This window comes from Anabrus simplex, chromosome 1 (assembly GCF_040414725.1).
Source record: "Anabrus simplex isolate iqAnaSimp1 chromosome 1, ASM4041472v1, whole genome shotgun sequence".
Taxonomy (NCBI): domain Eukaryota; kingdom Metazoa; phylum Arthropoda; class Insecta; order Orthoptera; family Tettigoniidae; genus Anabrus; species Anabrus simplex.
In genome coordinates, this window is record NC_090265.1 from 1109263833 (window position 1) to 1109284545 (window position 20713).

At 39.9% G+C, this 20713-nt stretch overlaps 1 protein-coding gene across 3 annotated transcripts in view; it reads left to right on the forward strand.

Moving 5' to 3' along the window:
- Positions 1 to 20713, forward strand: part of Atf6 (bZIP_ATF6 domain-containing protein ATf6) — a 350870-nt gene that overhangs the window by 195543 nt on the left and 134614 nt on the right. The gene's annotated exons all lie outside the window — the stretch shown is intronic.

A 20713-nucleotide genomic window follows, 5' to 3' on the forward strand; every position in this document is an offset into this window, starting at 1 on the left:
CCATGTGCCAGCATGTGACATATATCATTTTAGAGTGAAATTGCTCGTACCATACAGTATACAGTATATGGTGTTGTGTCACTTAAAAATAAAAAAGCCCCACATTATCATGTTTTAAGCCCTCCGGTCGAGGAAAAATCATAGATAGATAGATAGATAGATAGATACATAGATAGATAGATACATAGATAGATTGATTTCCATTTATATAGGAGCAACCTCCTGTATTTACAGGCTGCCGCTAAAAACACGGTAAAATATATCAAATTTTATCTATACAGTTCTGGGCCCATTCTTGCATTTAACCACTGTTTCATTTGACTAAAATGTACAAAATGAAACAATGCAACAACTGACAGTTGTAATATATACAGTAGAACCTCGATGCATCATTCTTGGAACTGTCGTTTTCCCGTGTTCATAATTTAATTCGGTCCCAAAAATGTTCCATATAAACCAGTGTTAAACTTCCCCGCATCTGTCATTCCTCAAACTATTTGTTTTATCACACAGATCGTCAACAAAATATTTCTCCTTGGCCACAATTTTCCCCGCATAGATCGATCGTACGTAAGAAAAATATACGCAAAAGCTTTTTTGAATTTAAAGAGACAGCTCAATACTCCAGCATAGAATAGCGACAACCTGTCACGCGAGAATGTACGAGTGATTCAGACTTGTTAATCTTGAACAAGGATCTTACAGGCTGGAGAGCTGTTCGCAAGTTATTCACGCGCAACCTCACTACAAGCCTCCTGGCGCCAACGCTTCTCCTTGACTTTCTAACCGACCCCTAGAAGTATTTTCATTTACAAGAATTAATACGGAGGCACTGTAAAACTCAAAATTTCCACCGTTTTCTGTGTTGCTATTGGCTGGCTAGGGCTGCCACTATTGTTGAAAATGAGAAAATCACGCAATTTAAAATAGTTACGGCGTGCGCCGGGTACATTTTAATTAGTCTCAGGGTTTTTAATCGTGTCGTACCTTGTGGAGTGTGTGGGGTACTAGAGCCCTGTTGACACCTTTGTTGTCCCCTGCCCAATTGTCTTGTTACAAGCCGGACCTAACCAAGCCAGACCAATAATCTTTTCACTAGCCTGGTATTGAAACCAAGTTGGCAGCCTCGAGTAGCCTTCTGTGACATTGTCCGAGATGAGCCATGTTGAATTTCTAACATCTGTGACATCGTCCGAGCCGCACCGTGTGGGATCTCTAACCTATCGTTCACAAAGGGTCTACAGAATCTACCAAATTACAGGTTTTAGCCATAATATTCACATATATCATTAATTTGCAATAAGAGAACTGACCTTAAAGGTTTTCAACTACTATAAGATGTAAAGAAAAGTGAAATGAAATGGCGTAAAAGTCACGCTTTTTATTTTCATCGCGTAGATCATGGTTGCAATATTTTGATACTGTTATGTATAAATAGTATGAGCATGTTTGCTGGTTAGCACGTGTTGGCCTTCGATTCAAGGGGTCTTGAACGGGTCGTGTATTTTAACTTCCTTGGTTAATTCCGACAGTTTGGGTGCTGTGTGTGTCCGCGCCGACTTATGCATTAGAATTCATCATAGGTAGGTCTGCATTTTCATAAGCGCGTAGATCGTCTATCATGGGACAGCTCGAAAGACCTGCACCTGGCTTCATAGGCCACATGCCATTATTGTTGTTTTATTATTATTATTATTATTATTTACATGACAAAAATGCACAAATAGAGTACCCGTATTTTATTATTTTGCTTTCCCCCTATTTTTTATGTCGCCCACATTTATCCCTTTCCTGCATCCATCCATCATAATTTTCCCACCTCTCCCTTGAAAAACGATGCATCGAGGTTTTACTTTTATTTATTTATTTATTTATTTATTTATTTATTTATTTATTTATTTATTTATTTATTTATTTATTTATTTTACATTCTGGCTTATGTTGGACCAATTTTGTCATTTATACAGAGGATTTTTTTTACTTTTCTCATAATCATCATCATCATTATCATTTTCATTTCCCCTTGTCCAGTTCATGCCAGGTCAGGGTGTTGATGGTACATCTCTACCATTGCGTCTCCTTCCACCATTCCTCTTCAGTAATTGTATTCCATTCCATTTTTCTTTTTCTTAAACTGTTCTTGACAGAGTCTATCCATCTTGCTCTGGCCCTCTTTCCTTCTATCTTGTTTTGATATCCTTTCCTCCTCCATCCTCATAACATGTCCAGACCATCTCAATTTATTCTTCTCTATCCTATCACTCAGTTTTTCTGCCCCTATTTCTTTTCTGACCTCAGCATTTCTTACTGTCTCTCTCCTTTTCTTCCCACAGGAACTTCATCTCACTGATCTGAATTTTAATCTCATCTCTTGCTGTCAGTACCAAAGTCTCTGATGCGTACGTTAATATAGGGGTATAGTACATGTTGTACATTATCTCTTTACATTTCATAGGAACTTCTCTATTCCACACCAAATTCCTTACATTCTGGTAGAATGTATTTTCAACTTCTGCCGATCTCCTTATCCAGCCTTGCATCTTGCATTATTTTACTTACCAAATATTTGAAGCATTCAACCTCAAGGATTTGTCCCCTGATGCTAATGATTCCTTTTTCTTCTCTTTTTCCTCTTGTCATTGTCACTTTTTTCTCTTCTCCAGTCTGATTTTCATACCATATTCCTCTCAATATTGTCATTTAAAGCCTCTAGTTGGATTTGCACTTCTGTATTGTTGACTCCCCAGATCACTATATCATCCACAGACAACAAGATTTTTATATCCCCTCTATACATTACCTTTGTTTCCTTTAGTGTTGATATCTCTTTTTTTTAGCTCATAATACCAGTTCAGGCAAACAAATTTTACAACAAAAACACCAGCTTCATCACACACATCTTTTATTGCGAACTGTTGCTGACAACTACAAATCACACACAGCTAGCAGTTCAAAGAATAAAAAACAAGGTAGGCAAATTGACTGAATTTATTCAAGGAATAATACACCTGAGTTATCAACACATACCCTTAATGTAGATTTCTTACAATTAACACAAGATATGTATGTATGTATGATATTGAAGATGGTTTTCTGTGGTTTCCCATTTTTACACCAGGCAAATGCTGGGGCTGTACCTTTATTAAGGCCACGGCTGCTTCCTTCCAACTCCTAGGCCTTTCCTATTTATTTTTATGAGAAAATCACAGCATTCCAACACTCCCCCCCTTTTCTAAAAAAAACAAAAAAAACTACACTTCAATCAATTATCCCTTCATTGCAATCCTATAAGCCCACAGAAACTCTTAAGCTTGTTGCTTGATAAGTTCTTTGTGAACAAGTCTGCAGCATTTCTCTCTGATGCTACATATACTGAACCTTTTTTCTACTAGTTCTCTACATACATGATACATGATGTCAGTATGTTTTGACCTTTCACTGACATTATTGTTTTTGCTTAATTTAATTGCTGCTGCATTGTCAGCAAAAACTTTACAAGGTGTATCCATAATCCTTTCCAGCCCTAGCTCTGATAGCAAATTTCATCCAAGTTACTTCTCGAGATACCTTTGCCATTGCCGTGTATTCAGCATCCATGGTAGATCTAGCAATACAACTCTGTTTCTTTCTATACCAAGACACTCCTCCCCCTGCCACTGTAGTTACATACCCACTCACTGATCTTCACTCATTATCTCTTCCCCAATCTGCATTACAGAATACTTGTACGCACTCTTCACAATTTTTAAAACATAACTTTAAATCTCTAGTACCACATAGATATCTCATGATAGGCTTCACCTCTTTCCAATCTCTAATCGTAGTTTTTTGACAATTTGGGCTAACTTTACTTACTGCAAACGCAATGTCAGGTCTAGTATTACTTGACAAATATAGCAAACTTCCTACTGCACTGCGATAGATGGTACAATCAAATTCCTGCTCATCGTTTTCAGCTGCTGTATACCTGCTTGGTAAAATAGTCTTACTCGGTTTACAGTCACTCATGGAAAAATCAGGAAGTAATTTGTCTATGTACAGACTTTGACTCAACCTAATCCCTTTTATGTCTGTTCTATTTTTATTGATAGTAAGTTTGTCGCTTTCCCTAGATCTTTAATCTCTAACTCATCTGCCAACCTGATTTTTACCATCTTATCATCCTCTTTGTTACCCATTACAATTATATCGTCAACATACAAACCAATGATACAACTCTCCTTTACATACACACATGGTTCTTTGACACATCTCCTAAAATTTAGCCTTCTTATTATAGCATCAACACAAGCATTCCAGTCTTTACTCGAATTCGGTAGTCCATAGATACTTTTCTTCAATTTACATACATAGTTTTGGACATCCTTTTCTACGAACAATTCTGGTTGTTCCATGTATACTGTACAACTAATTTCACCTGCCTCATAATGCATGACTCTGCTCTGGGATCTAACTTCCTGCTGTCTACTCTCACAGCCTGCGCCTGACATCCAAATACTTTCAGTCTGCCTATTTCTTCCTCATCCAACTTCCTATTGAACCACAGTTCATATAGTGTCTGAAAATTTATTGCTGAGGATGGGCACCTATTTCTTAAATAGACTGCAGTCGTTACCACTTCTCAAAATTCCTTTGGTAACCCAGACTGGATAAATAGACATCTAACAGTATCAGACACATCATTCTATTCTGCCTCTCTGCTAATCCATTTTGTTATGGAGTGTACGGTACAGACCTCCTGTGAGTAATACACCATTTTTGCAATTGTGCTTGAAACCTGCTACATAGTATACTCTGTACCATTGTCAGATTGTACTACATTAATTCCTACACCATGTAACTTTTCTGCCTTTGCCTAATACCTATGAAACACCACCAACACTTTTTTCACACACAGCCACATTATATCTGGAGTATTCATCAATCATAGTTACAACATATTGAGCTTTCCCAAGTGATGGTGAACAAATTTTTCCAACTACAGTAGAAGTCCGTTCTAGCGAGAATTCATAACAGCGAAAAATTTACTCGCTATAACGGATTGTCGTTATATCCGATGTTTGTATAAAAGTCGGAAAACCCTTCATGCACTTTAAAATCGGTATGAAACGGCAATCAGTTTGTTCAAAACTTGCGTTTCTGCAGATGATATCCACACTACGGCTTACTTGTTATTTTTCGTAATCCGATACTACATGAAAATGTATGTTTAATTTCATCCTGAAAAAAAAATATAGTTCCGTATTTCTCCGAATCCAAGATGAACCGCACTTTTTCCTTCAAAAATTTAAATCAGGCTCAAAAAGAAGTTTGTAAAATCGTACAGGCCTACGCATTTTAGAGTATTTTTAGACGCCGAACACTGACTTTCGTCACGCCGTATTTCATTTTTTTTTTTTTGCGGCTGCACAATTATTCTTTATTTCCGCGGGTTTAAGGACCATTAACTTAACATTGGCATCGTAATACCGAACAGAACTCGTCGAAAATTTTCCGGCAATACCTATTCCATGCGTCTTTACAATACAACGATCCATCAGGAAATTATTCTTGCTGTCTATAAAACTGTTACTTTTACGCAGCCTCAGATATAACCAGCTACCGCTACACGCACGTCTCGCTTGTCGAGTGCGACAAAATTCAACGGCTAGCGATGTATAGGCCTAATCGCGAACGTTGAAAGTCAACGAACGAGTTTATTGCGCCACGGTATGGCCAACCGCCCTTGCGTTTTCGTACACATACCTCACAATTTCATCATCGACTTCTTTAAAGCGTCGCTGTTGTGGACCACTGAATGCATTTTTTTTTACAGTACGCACTTTTTTTTTTAGCTCTTGTCTTCATGCTAACGCCAAATATTGGCTTTAGTTAGGCCTATGCCGTATTTTCTTGCGGCTGCAATATTATTCTACATTTCCGAGTGTTTAACATTAACTTAAAATTGGCATCATAATATCGACTAGAACCCGTTGAAAATTTGCCGGCAATACCTTTTCCACATATCTTTACAATGCGACTATTCATTACGAAAATATTCCTGCTGTCTATAAACCTTAATTTTACTAAGCGTCAAGTACAATAGACGCATTATGACTCTGCCACTGAGTAGCCATGGATTTTCTAAGAATTCGAAGGGTCGCATGTTTTGATGCCATTATGAAGTTTGAGAAACACACACACTGTATTCTGTACAACCGGTAGCGATGTGTAGTAAAGAAGCGGTCGTCAATGAGTTCTGTGCGCGTGTGAAAAGAAGCAGCGTGTTTACCGCGGTAGTTGCCAGAGGTATCCATTAACTTACTGTTAGGCCGCGAATGCAACAACTCTTGAGTTTTCGCATGAGATTCTGAGAAAAAAAAGGTCTTGGATTCGGAGAAATACGGTATCACTCCAGAGATCTCTGTGGCAAACACCTCACCTTTCTTCTTCAAACAGCGTCACCTAACCTAACCGTATATGTAGCCTATCATGAAAACATATTTGAAACGCATGTAGAGAAATAACCTCCTTGTGAAAAATTTACATGTAAATAGCCGTAACTAGACGCGAGAAGATACGAAATATCCTCTGAAATCAGTGATGCACTCTGTCATGTCTTGAGGTGTATGACATTCTTACGTAATTTCCGTATATAACATTAAAATTAAGATATCGTTTATTCAGTGTTTATTTTTACGAGTTAACAACTGCTATCGGCCACGTTATTTACGTATTTATTACGAAAACGCGTTATCCTCTTTCATTTCGAATTTTCTTTTGAGAACAGCAGTCGATGGGTATTACTAAACAATTCCAACATCGCCTTTGAATGTCAACAAGAGAGCTCGCAAATGCACAAAGTGAGAAAACTATACGTACCGAAGATGATCGATCGCATTTTGTTGCAAACGTTTCAGTTTTCTTATTCAAACAGCGTCACGTATAATAACTTAACCGTACTATACGTATGATGAAAACACACTTCAAGCGCCGGTAGAGAAATTATACCTTTCTCGCTATAAATTTTCATAATAGCCTTTCCGTAATTTAACCAGACGCGACAAAATACAAACTAACATATGAAATCAATTAAGCACTCTCCCATATCTCGAGGTGTATCCCATTCTTACTTAATTGCAGTATTTAGCCTCAAAATTAAGCGGTCGTTTAGTCAGCCTTAATTTTTAATGAGTTAACAACCGTTATCGGACACGTTATTCACGCATTTATTACGAAAATATGTTCTCTTTCATTTTGAAGTTTCTTTACGGAACAGCTGTCGACGGATATTACTAATCGACACAGACATCGCCTTCGAATGCCGACGAGAGAAATCGCTAGTACACATAGCGAGGAAACGATGCCGAAGGTAATCGATCGCATGCAATATCATCGCTGGGGCAGGACGAATAGAAGTACATAGTGTGACGACTTCTGCTGTTTGATATGTTCCTACACAACGCGGCGCTGGTGTAGGTAAACAGGGATCAGCTGTCCCTGAACATGTGATTTTAAATGAGATCTGATGTGACTTAATTCGAAATTTATCGTTTAAATAAATTATTTAAAACCGTCTGTTTATTATTGTTATGTTTCAGGAATGTGCATTCTCTTTACTGACCGATGACTGTGTTTATGTGCGATCTGTGTTTCGTGCAAATTAAGATTATAGTGTTCCTTGTTTTGAAAGTAATATGTGACAAATTCGCAGGAAATATTTTACATTTAGTAATGATTTAATGACATTACTTCTGAAATTGGTTCGTCAGTGTCTTAACGAATATGTCAAACGGGTATGTGTGTGTATAGAGCTATTTCATTAATTCACTACAAAATCAAACTCAGTTGCAATTATCAGCTGTAACCTTTAAAAAACACATGTTCGACTGTTCGTGTACATGCTGCGTAATATAAACACATTAAAACTCTGCAGGCACCCACATGATGTTACGTACCGATATGTCATACATATGTAATTCCTACATAACTACTTAAGTTAAATTATATATTAACATGCTCAGCACTCCACCCCATCAATCAGTTAACTGGACATCTTGGACATTTTCCGGGTATGTTTTGCGGTCGTACAAGCTTGCATTTCTTTCCGTACTTCTTTTGTTCGGAAATAAAATCGGCATCGTATGTAATGAAAAATTAATTTTGGTACTAAGTCCTGAGCATGTTCACTACAGCACCCAAGTGTATAAGAAACAGTAACTGAAGGTAAACTATCCAGGCATTTGTGATATACTTCAGCCCATATGCTTCTTGTACACTAATATTTCTCACAACAACTTCCTCTACATGAGAAAACATCAATAATAATTTACTCGATGGATAAATAAGGTAGTTGGATGCATTAAAATATTCTTCTATTGTTTTGCATAGAACCAATACATGCTGTACAGCCTATCACTTCGCTTGCATGTTTAACAATATACCCACAGAACTGATGAATGACAATAATTTTTGAACCGGTGAAAGGAGCTATTTGTTCATCTTCCCTACTTGATAATGGTGGACCGAGCTAGTTGGCCGTGCGGTTAGGGGCACGCGGCTGTGAGCTTGCATCTGATAGTGGGCTCGAATCCCACTGTCGGCAGCCCTGAAGATGGTTTTCCGTGGTTTCCCATTTTCACACCAGGCAAATGCTGGGGCTGTACCTTAATTAAGGCCACGGCCGCTTCCTTCCAACTCCTAGGCCTTTCCTATCCTATCGTTGCTATAATACCTATCTGTGTCGGTGCGACGTAAAGCAACTAGCAAAAAAACAATAATAATAATAATAATAATAATAATAATGTGGCTGATCAAAGGTAAGCGTGCTGTAATTTTTTTCCTGAGCTGTACTTGTGATTTTGGCATTCTCTTTGACAACCAGCTTTTGCTATGGCTCTAATCTGACTGAAAAATTATGTTAAGGGTACTATCACTTTAAGGCAGATGTTTACGTGGGATAGCCTTCGATCACTTTGAGAACAGAGTGGGATCTTTTGGGGGTGAAACAAAATGACGCTTATCATTCGAATGTTTATTGTAACCCGAATTACAACCCGGGACATTGCAAGTTGTAGGCATATTCACATGCGGTAGTAAATTGAAGCATATGTCAAAGTATACGTCCTACTTCTCAAATGCATAATCTTTTTCACTTTTCAGTTCATGAAAAGTTAATGCCAGCTATTTTTCACTTATACAACTGGAGAATGTATAAAACTACTGAAAAAGACCACAAACTGTTTGCACACTTCCACAGTAAGCCGACGAAAAGCGCGCGTACTTGGCCCTTTTATCGACAGCAGCGCTGCAGGTGGCGGAGAACATGTACACCGTGTCTGTTAACATATGATTCAGAGGGAGTCGTCACACTATTCATTTCTATTCGTCCTGGCTGGGGTGCATAAATATCGGCAAATACAGTAGAGACAATACACGACACTGAGCGAGATATCGAGGGACAGCTATTGGAGCTCGCTCTAGCGGATAGACCTGAACGGTTCTGATTCTGTCATAAGAGCACGTGTATTTTTGTGTGAAGTTTTTGGTGTTATTTATGCGTTTTCAGTGAGTTGACATAATTAAATAGTAGCGTGTGTCATTCCTTGATATCTCCTCTCAACATGAGGGGAAAGGTATGTGCTGTGTTTGGCTGCAGTAATTACGTAGTAGAGAAAAATGCGCGCTCGTTCTTCAGGTTCCCTCGTGACAAGAACATGTAAGTAATATTGTGTTTGCATATATATTCTTCCAGTGACAGAGATTTTTATAGTACTTCATAATCTTCTGACCTGCTCGACCCATGTTTTAACGGGCTTAAAATATAATACGCATATTTTATTGTATAGTGCAGCAGTTAACCTTCAATACTGATGTGTTGGGTGCCGCTTCCGTACCCGGTGTGCAGACTTAGGGATGATAAAAATCATATAAGAATGAAGTGCAACGATACCTTAAGTAGCAGAAAGGAGAGATCCATCCTTCATGCTTGCTAGAAACCCACCATCCCGCCCCAAAAAGTATTCTTACTTATATAGAAGAATTAAAACCGAGACTGTGTAAATGAGATGATAGCGACCATGTGCTGTGTTCCTATTGGCCGGCTAATATTCGCGAAGAGTTCCTATTCGCCGGACAAGCTTTCTAATGTCTCCGACAGAGCTCGCATCGTGTGCAAGTACAGGGCTGCCATATTCGCTAAAAGTAAGAGAACCATGAATTTTAACTCGCTGTAACCTATCTTTGCAAATCCAGACCAAGCTCTGTCATGAGAACAGTGGCCCCCTTCGGGGGCCACACTCCCTTCGAGAGGCTCTTAACTATGGCCGCGGCGCATACTGCCCGCACGGCAAGAAAAAAAATGTAATTTAGCAGCTCTAACCTATCTTTGCAAATCATGTTTGCAAATCCAGGCCAAGCTCTGTCATGAGAACAGTGGCCCCCTTCGGGGGCCACACTCCCTTCGAGAGGCTCTTAGCTATGGCCGCGGCGCATACTGCCCGCACGGCAAGAAAAAAATTTAATTTAGCAGCTCTAACCTATCTTTGCAAATCCAGGCCAAGCTTTGGTCTTGTCACTAAGAATGCGTAAGTTGGCAAGCCTCCCGAGTGTTACGTGACGTCGCCCGTGTCACGCCATGTTGGATGTCTAACCTCACTTTTGCACACCGGGTACGGAAGCTTTACCATGTGTTGTTGTAGGTGTGATCTGTGGGTTGTGAAATGTCACAGAAGCGATTTGGATAAAGTGTACAAGAAAGAAGGGACGTTACGCTTGTATAAGAATTATAAGATCTGTTCAGATCATTTCCAGGCCAGCGACTTTAAAAATCCTCGACTACACAGCCAAGGGTATGTTACATTTTTACTCTAATTGTACGTAAATATTCCTCAAAGCATCACTATCGACAACATTTTCAAACTTTTATTTCTTTTATCCCTCTTCTCAGATTAAAGCCGGGATTTTATAGATTTTCTTTCTGTTAGTAGACTTCATGTTAAGAGGAAAATTGTCCAGCTATTAAATGTTAATTCATTGCATCATATGTGTAAGGAATGTGCCGATATTTTTATTGACAAATGTCTTAATGTGATGATACATTGTTTTTAAATGAGGAAAAAAGACAAATCCAACCGTAAGATTTCAGGCAGGTATGCTAAAGCTAAAAAAGTAATGCATAAATGAAAGATCAAGCCATTTCACAGCAGTCCATTTCACACCTTGTTTATATGTCTAATTTCAGTCTTTGAATAATAACCTTTTAAATAATTTTTCATTCATTTATCCAGAATTGCTTTAGCAACTTCGAAGTTAATATCTCAATACCACTTTCTTTCTAGACGTAATTTATTTATCCATTTCCGTATATATATTTCCATTGATATTTGAATTTAGCGCGATTTGTTCAGGTCAAGTCACTAGGAGCGCCACCGTCGAATTGTCTCCCATTTTAGCAAGGCGAAATCCGTAAGTGTCGTGTATTGTCTCTACTGTATTTGATATCGGTAACGGAATCGCGCGCGCTTAACCTTCCAGCGGGCGCGTGGGCGGCAATTTGGCCGCCTTTTGGAGAAAATCGCGAGATTGTGCCCTTCATGGACAACTAGCCAGGAGGGACCGCCGGCTATTCTTTACTTACTCATTTTGACGCGAGACAGCGCTTTCGTACTTTTTCCAGTCGGCGCCGATCCGGCGCTGTTCAGTTGCTAAGTGGTGCGTGCCATTGTCGTTCGAGTTAGGCGGCCAGTCTGCCGCCATGCGCCCGATTGTCTTCGTGTTCTCTCACACCCTAAGGAAACATGTAATGAAATATATTTCGCGCGCGCGCGCGCGCGCGTGTGTGTGTGTGTGAAAAAGAGAGAGGGGAACGTTTTCTTTTGTGCATAAATGTTCAAACATATTTATATTTTGAAGTTTCCTTAGTTTTCTGTGTGATTCCCTCCTTTGTCCTATTGTTTTTCTTGAATAATATTGACGCAATTGTGTCTTATTACGCGTTTCAGGGCACGATACAATGATCCTGATTCTATTCTCCGAATTCTTGATGAATTGGAAGAAGAAACGAATGAAGGAGAAGATGTTTGGGACGATCCTAATGATATTGACTTCGAACCCGAAGTTATCGAAACGGACGTTCACAGCAGTGACTCTGAAGTTGAGATGGACAGGGCTGATGATGTAAGCGATGACGACCGTGATGACAGCACCCTACGTTTCTTCATTGGGAGAGATGGTGAGACATTATGGGCAAATAATCCCATGGGAAGAAGTACAAAAACAAAGGCCAAGAACTTGATAAAAACTTTTCCTGGTCCTAAAGGACAAGCTGGCCATTGTAAAACTGAACTAGAATGTTTTCTCACCATAATAAATTCAAACATGGTCGATGAAATTGTTAGACACACAAATACGTTTATTGACAGGGTAAAAGTGCAACATCCAGAAGGTCGAGAAAGAGATTTTAGAGAAACAACAAGATCGGAAATTTTAGCTCTTTTTGGTGCCTTGTTCTTGATAGCTGTGAAAAGAGCAAACCGCACAAACTTATCGGAATTGTTTACTACCAACGGAACCGGAATGATAATACTGCGGGCTAACTTCAGTGAACGCCGCTTTCGATTCCTGTTGAGAAGTCTTCGATTTGATGACGTGAATACTAGGACTGAACGTACGGAAAATGACAAACTAGCCGCTATTCGGGAATTTCTCAATCACTTCGTTGCAAACTGTCAAAGTGCCTATTGTCTTGGCGAGTTTGTAACTATAGATGAAATGTTAGTTGCATTTCGTGGCCGCTGTAGTTTTATACAGTATATGGCCAAAAAGCCCGCCAAATATGGCCTCAAAGTTTATGCAGTGTGCGATTCCCGAACTTTCTATACTTACAATTTGGAGGTCTACTGTGGGACGCAGAAACCAGGGCATTATGAAGTTTCAAATAAGCCTTTTGATGTAGTAAGGAGGTAGAGCGAGCCAATAAAAAATACCAACCGAAATGTGACTACTGATAATTATTTCAGTAGCTACCCCTTGGCCGAATACCTACTGGAACAAGGACTGACCTTTGTAGGCACGCTGAAGAAGAACAAACGAGAAGTTCCACCCGAGTTTGTAACTGAAAATAGACATCTAGTTCCCGGAACGTACCAGTTTGGATGCCAATACGATAAAAGCCTTGTATCAGTGGTTACAAAAAAGAAGAAAGTTGTGTTAGTTCTATCAACGATGCATGATGATCCTGAAATTGATCAGCAATCTGGGAAAACATTCCACATCATGGATTACAATGCCACCGAAGGAGGGGTGGATACAGTGGACTTGATGATTTCACGGTGCTCGACTTCCAGACAAACACAAAGGTGGCCGATGGTACTGTTTCATCGCTTCCTCGATATTGCTGGAATAAATTCATGCATTATATACAAAGCAAACAACGCAGGAAAAAACACTTCGCGGAGAGAATATACTTTCAAATTGGCGATGGCACTCATGGAGGAAAACTTGAAACACCGTGCAACGATTTGGTCTCTTCCAAAGGATTTGCATGTTTTCTTGGAACAGTACAGGGATAGTGAACCGACTGGAGGTTCAGGAAGTGTTTCAAGAACGCGATGTATTTGCTATCGTTGCGGGTCAAAAAAGAACAACCGTACTCGTCTACAGTGCCATAAATGCGAAAGATTCGTCTGCAAAAAGCATTCACAGCAAGTAGTTTCCTGTGATGCTTGCCTGAAGAACATGGAAGAGGAAGATATGGTGTAGTTGATTTCAAAGAAAGTAATTGTACTACATGACAAGTTCCTTTCATCCTTGCCGCCATTTCAATTTATTTGTTTCACTGAAGAATTGTTTTTCGCTTCTTGAAACAAGCGTAAATAACTGAACTTCATAAATGTAGACAATATTTAGCCATTTAAAAAGTTTTTCGGGCATGTAACGTTATTATGTGTCAGACAAGACTGAATTCAGTGCTTAGGAATGTTATTTTCTCTATAATGTTTAGTTCAGGAGTGCAATTAAAAGTGCTTGATTTCTTATACTTCGAAAATACTTCCTCATTTTCATTTTGTACAGTTATAAAATGCTATATTGCGCCTCAGACGACTGAATTATTTGTTTAATTTATTATTCATGCCACTGTCCTTTTATGAGGACGTTATCAACTATTTTTAATAAAGTATATTGTGTGCTTTGTGGAAATGTATGTGAAGTAATTCATTTCAGTCTCCGATGATTCACTGCATGTAAATCGAGTACTGCTTATGGGAAAAGAAAGGGCGGCCATTTAGCCGCCGCGCGCCCGCACGCGAGATCCAGGTATGCGCGCCCGCTGGAAGGTTAATCGCTCGTAATAACGGATGATATAGATGTTGATTCCCATAGGGAATCTGAAATACTTGTCCTGCATGAGCAAATTTATAATACCAATATAAATGGTCCGTTATTGGACATTATAAATTTTCCAGCTAGCTCATTCCTGGTTGCCAGCGTTTCGCCCTCGTGTGCTAGGGTGGGCTCATCAGTTGGTACCTAGCACACTTACCAATACGCTGGCTAGTGCATACCGTGGAGGCCACTGCGTAGGCTAACTGGAGCCACCGGCAGTGCCAATGCACTAAGAGACTATGTCTCATCACTAAAAATTGATGCCTGCTTGGCCATCAGATGATATAGATGTTGATTCCCATAGGGAATCTGAAATACTTGTCCTGAATGAGCAAATTTATAATACCAATATAAATGGTCCGTTATTGGACATTATAAATTTTCCAGCTAGCTCATTCCTGGTTGCCAGCGTTTCGCCCTCGTGTGCTAGGGTGGGCTCATCAGTTGGTACCTAGCACACTTACCAATACGCTGGCTAGTGCATACCGTGGAGGCCACTGCGTAGGCTAACTGGAGCCACCGGCAGTGCCAATGCACTAAGAGACTATGTCTCATCACTAAAAATTGATGCCTGCTTGGCCATCAGATGATATAGATGTTGATTCCCATAGGGAATCTGAAATACTTGTCCTGAATGAGCAAATTTATAATACCAATATAAATGGTCCGTTATTGGACATTATAAATTTTCCAGCTAGCTCATTCCTGGTTGCCAGCGTTTCGCCCTCGTGTGCTAGGGTGGGCTCATCAGTTGGTACCTAGCACACTTACCAATACGCTGGCTAGTGCATACCGTGGAGGCCACTGCGTAGGCTAACTGGAGCCACCGGCAGTGCCAATGCACTAAGAGACTATGTCTCATCACTAAAAATTGATGCCTGCTTGGCCATCAGGGAATCCTATGGGAATCAACATCTATATCATCTGATGGCCAAGCAGGCATCAATTTTTAGTGATGAGACATAGTCTCTTAGTGCATTGGCACTGCCGGTGGCTCCAGTTAGCCTACGCAGTGGCCTCCACGGTATGCACTAGCCAGCGTATTGGTAAGTGTGCTAGGTACCAACTGATGAGCCCACCCTAGCACACGAGGGCGAAACGCTGGCAACCAGGAATGAGCTAGCTGGAAAATTTATAATGTCCAATAACGGACCATTTATATTGGTATTATAAATTTGCTCATTCAGGACAAGTATTTCAGATTCCCTATGGGAATCAACATCTATATCATCTGATGGCCAAGCAGGCATCAATTTTTAGTGATGAGACATAGTCTCTTAGTGCATTGGCACTGCCGGTGCCTCCAGTTAGCCTACGCAGTGGCCTCCACGGTATGCACTAGCCAGCGTATTGGTAAGTGTGCTAGGTACCAACTGATGAGCCCACCCTAGCACACGAGGGCGAAACGCTGGCAACCAGGAATGAGCTAGCTGGAAAATTTATAATGTCCAATAACGGACCATTTATATTGGTATTATAAATTTGCTCATTCAGGACAAGTATTTCAGATTCCCTATGGGAATCAACATCTATATCATCTGATGGCCAAGCAGGCATCAATTTTTAGTGATGAGACATAGTCTCTTAGTGCATTGGCACTGCCGGTGGCTCCAGTTAGCCTACGCAGTGGCCTCCACGGTATGCACTAGCCAGCGTATTGGTAAGTGTGCTAGGTACCAACTGATGAGCCCACCCTAGCACACGAGGGCGAAACGCTGGCAACCAGGAATGAGCTAGCTGGAAAATTTATAATGTCCAATAACGGACCATTTATATTGGTATTATAAATTTGCTCATTCAGGACAAGTATTTCAGATTCCCTATGGGAATCAACATCTATATCATCTGATGGCCAAGCAGGCATCAATTTTTAGTGATGAGACATAGTCTCTTAGTGCATTGGCACTGCCGGTGGCTCCAGTTAGCCTACGCAGTGGCCTCCACGGTATGCACTAGCCAGCGTATTGGTAAGTGTGCTAGGTACCAACTGATGAGCCCACCCTAGCACACGAGGGCGAAACGCTGGCAACCAGGAATGAGCTAGCTGGAAAATTTATAATGTCCAATAACGGACCATTTATATTGGTATCGTAATAACGGATGCGCCAGTGATAGTGTTCTCACTGTAACCGAAGGACAATATACAGGTTAATGTAGGAATTTTGAAGGGACAGAAAAAGTCGTCGCCATAACGGGGTTCTCGTTATATGCCGTACTCGCTATAGCGGACTTCTACTGTACATCCGTTTGCAAAACATCAAGTGGTTTTTCTCCCTTAAGCTCACAAGATTTAGGTACTCCCTTGTTACTTAGTTTCCCCTGAGTGCATACAGAACAAGTATCAATATCTTTACTTCTTTTCAATTTTAACATAGGCAATTTAAACAAAGCTTCAGAATGTACATGCCTAGTGATGCAAATCCCAGTGTCTCTGCTGACACTGGTATGCACAGTGCCAGTGCCAAACACATCACCGTGCCAAAACACCAGTGCCGTAGCACTGTCAGTGCCACGATGACTACTTTCACTGGACTCATATAAAAATATTTATGCTTCATGTATTGACAAAAAAGGAACTACACATAGATGTACCATGATTTATATTAATGTTTACATGCAAAATACTATAAAATAACCCTCAAATAAGCTTTCCATTCACATTCAAGAACAGTTTTTCTTTTCACTTTATTCACTGACAGTCTGTTGGTCAAAATTTGACCAGCTTTCGAAAACACATGTTCCACAGGGACGGATGTTGCTACAACACAGAACTTCCGGGCAGCTAAATAGTAAAGGTTGGGATACTGAAGCTTTCTTCCCAACCACCATTTTAATGGATCTGCCTGCGTAGCTATCAAGGGGTCTTCCAGGTACAATGAAGCATATGCCTTTTTAAACATGTTATCGTCGATTTGAATGATATACAAGATTTACAAATATCACACACAGCTATGTACTGGTTTTTATCATCTGGGGTGAAATAGCTCCACAAAGGGTTCGACTTTCGTCTGTCTGCCATTGACACGGAATTCAAAACAATTGATAATATAACGAAAGAGAATAAAGCATAGCGTGGCACGGTTCGGCAGCACTTGGTTGGACGGGGTGATCAATAGGTACTGTAGAAGCGATCTGCACTGGTGCACTGTCACTGATACTGGCATGGATCTGAGAAGCACTGGCCTGTACATGCCGTGCCGTTGGCACCAGACAACGGCTATGGCGTGCACAGTCGAGGTACGAGGCGTCAAGTGGCCATACACAATAGTGCTTCGTTCGGCAACAGTGCCAGCTGCCAGTGCCCTCCATACTGTTTGATGTACTCATGGAAAAGCAGACTTGATTAACGTGTTTTCGAGCCCTTACTAACAGTATAAATAAGGAGTTGCCCTTTAAGGTCAATATTCATGTCACAAACCTTTTAATTCTTGTTAACATTTAACAGGTGTATTTTTATAGCAGTGCCACTGGCACTGGTTCATTTTAAATCGTGGCACCGTGTCTACCGTGCCGTCTCTGGCACTGGTGTCAAAGCATGGTACCAGTCCCTTTCTTACATCGATATACATGTCCATACCTCTCATGCCGCAACCCAACCTGCCCAACACATTTAAATGCTGCATTATTATTACATCCTTGATCTATCATTTGGTCACAATCACTCACAGCTACAATATTGTTTCTTCCCTCTATCTGTACTACATACATATACATCATTCCTCCTGTTTGCAATAAACAATGTTTCATTTCAATTCTTATCTATAACCACTGCCTTCTCACCTGCAAATCCTACTTTGAAACCTTTGCTGGTTAACTTACCAACAGATGTTAAATTTGCACCCAAGTTAGGCACATACAACACATATGTAAATGTAATTGTCCATCCTGTTGACATTTTTACTTTCACCTTACCTATACCTCTAATATCCAGCTTACTGTTATCTCCTATTTCTACATTCCCAGTCACATTTTTTGACATGTCTATAAATATCTCCTCTTTTGGGCACATATGATGGGACGCACATGAATCGAACAGCCAATCTCTAAATTTTCTCAGTTCCTGTAGAAACTTTCATTGTCATTGCTTTATCTACTACATGTCTGCTCTAAGCAGACATCAAAGAAAGCTGTAGTTCAACACTTGCTACCTACTGTTCCTTCGACATCCACCAAGTCGAAAGTTATGATAGGTGGACCTTTCTCTACTCCTTGATATTGATCCACCAAGTCTTCGCAGTTGCGTGCATTATGTGCATTTTTGGAAAAACACATAAACCAAGAAATATCAGATGAGTCGATTTTATATAAGAATTATTTACTACAGTGCTACAAAGAAGCATTAAATAAATTAAGGTCTGGTACTCACGGTAAGCAACATGACAGCCTTACTGTGAGTTACTGAAGATATCGAGACATGCAATAGGAACAAAACCTTATTTTACTTTATTAAACTTCAATAGTACGTTTGATACTTTAACTCCCAGATACTTCTGTACAAGCTTCAATAAAATACTAAGTTTTTCAGTTCTTATCTCACAAGCTGCCAGCAACGAGTAACAGCGGGAGATATTACTGAATGGTAGAATAAGGTATATGGGGTCTCAGAGGGTTTGGTTTTGAGCCCAACGCTACGTCTGATCAGTATTAATGACATTGGTAAAACATTAAAACTTAGTGAGTACCACCTTTACAGATACATCACCACTTTTGTCCAAGTGTCGTATGTACAGCTGAAGAAGGCCCAATTAGGTTTGAAACACGTTCTATTACTAAATGTCATATGTACTGTATTGAACTGGTGGTTTGAGCTTTTGTGATTTCTTTTTAAGAAATTTTGCCTAACTACACAGCTATTGACCAAACTAAATCGGACCTCAAACTCTGTGAGTATGCTAATAAAAAGTGTTTATTAATAAATCCTAATAAATCTCAGTCTATAATCATTGATATTCGAAGAAATTTGAATTTGCTCAAATGTAGCTATGTGCCTCCAATGACTCTAAATAATGATGTTATTCAATTCAGGGAAACCAGACTACCTTTCTTCACACTTTACATTTCTCTCATCAAGTCATCACTGCAGTACACAATCTGGATTCTCGCTTACTATACCATTACACTGCACTACTATCTTCCACCACTCTTTTGGAATTTCTACTGCTAGGTCATGGAATTCCCTCCCTCACTACATTAGGGACATGACTACTCTTAATAAATTTAAGGTGGACTGTCAAAGGGACTTCTTGATTCATCAAACTGACTTGTGGTATGGAACTGTAAAATGATGATTATGAATGATGTCATTCCCTCCTGCATGTCAGTGACTAACTTAGATGTTGTAATGAATGAGACACATAACAAGAACCTGTAATAAAATTCACAGATCCCACTACCCATTGAAACTATTTTCCCTGTGTGCCTTAAAATACAACTTGTTTGCTCCCTCATCTTACCAGTCCTCAACCACCAGACATAACCCAAACAGTAATAAGAAACTAGGCCAGGGTTTAAAATAGCTGCATTCAATTTATTTTTAACCTATGTTATGACCGTCACATAACACCTTAATACAGGAAACTGTCATGGCCGTCATATGCAAGACCAACGTAAACCCCCCTCCTCTTCTGAGTGGGGGATCTAGAATAACACTGATGGTACCCCTGCCTGTTGTAAGAGGCAAATAAAAGGGGTCACAAGGGCTCTGAACTAGGGAATGTGGGCTGGTGACCATGGGGTCCTTAGCTGAGTCCTAGCATTGCTTCTACTTACTTGTGCCAGGCTCCTCACTTTCATCTATCCTATTTGACCTTCCTTGGTCAACTCTGGTTCTTTTCTGACCTGATGGTATTAGGTATCAAGGCCTAGGAAGTCTTTCATTTTTCATGCCATTCATAGCCCTCGTCTCTCTATGGCCAATATCTTCATTTTTCGAAGTGTAAGACCCCTTCCACTTTTTCCCCTCTGATTATTATTAATGGAGAGTGGTTGCCTAGTTTTACTTCCTCTTAAAATAATCTCCAGCACCACCACCACCACCATCATAAACTGCAAACATTAACCCTTCTCCACAGAATATTCAATTCAGGGAAACCAAATTACTGTTTCTCGCACTTTATATTTCTCTCATCAAGTCATCACTACAGTACATGATCTGGATTCTCGCTTACTATACAATTACACTACACTACTATCTTCCACCACTCTTTTGGAATCTCTACTTCTAGGTCATGGAATTCCCTCCATCCCTTTAAGGTGGACTGACAAAGGGACTTCTTGATTCATCAAACTGACTTGTGGTATGACCAAGGTGTGAGTGAATGGTAAATTATTGTTGTACTTAGATTATAAT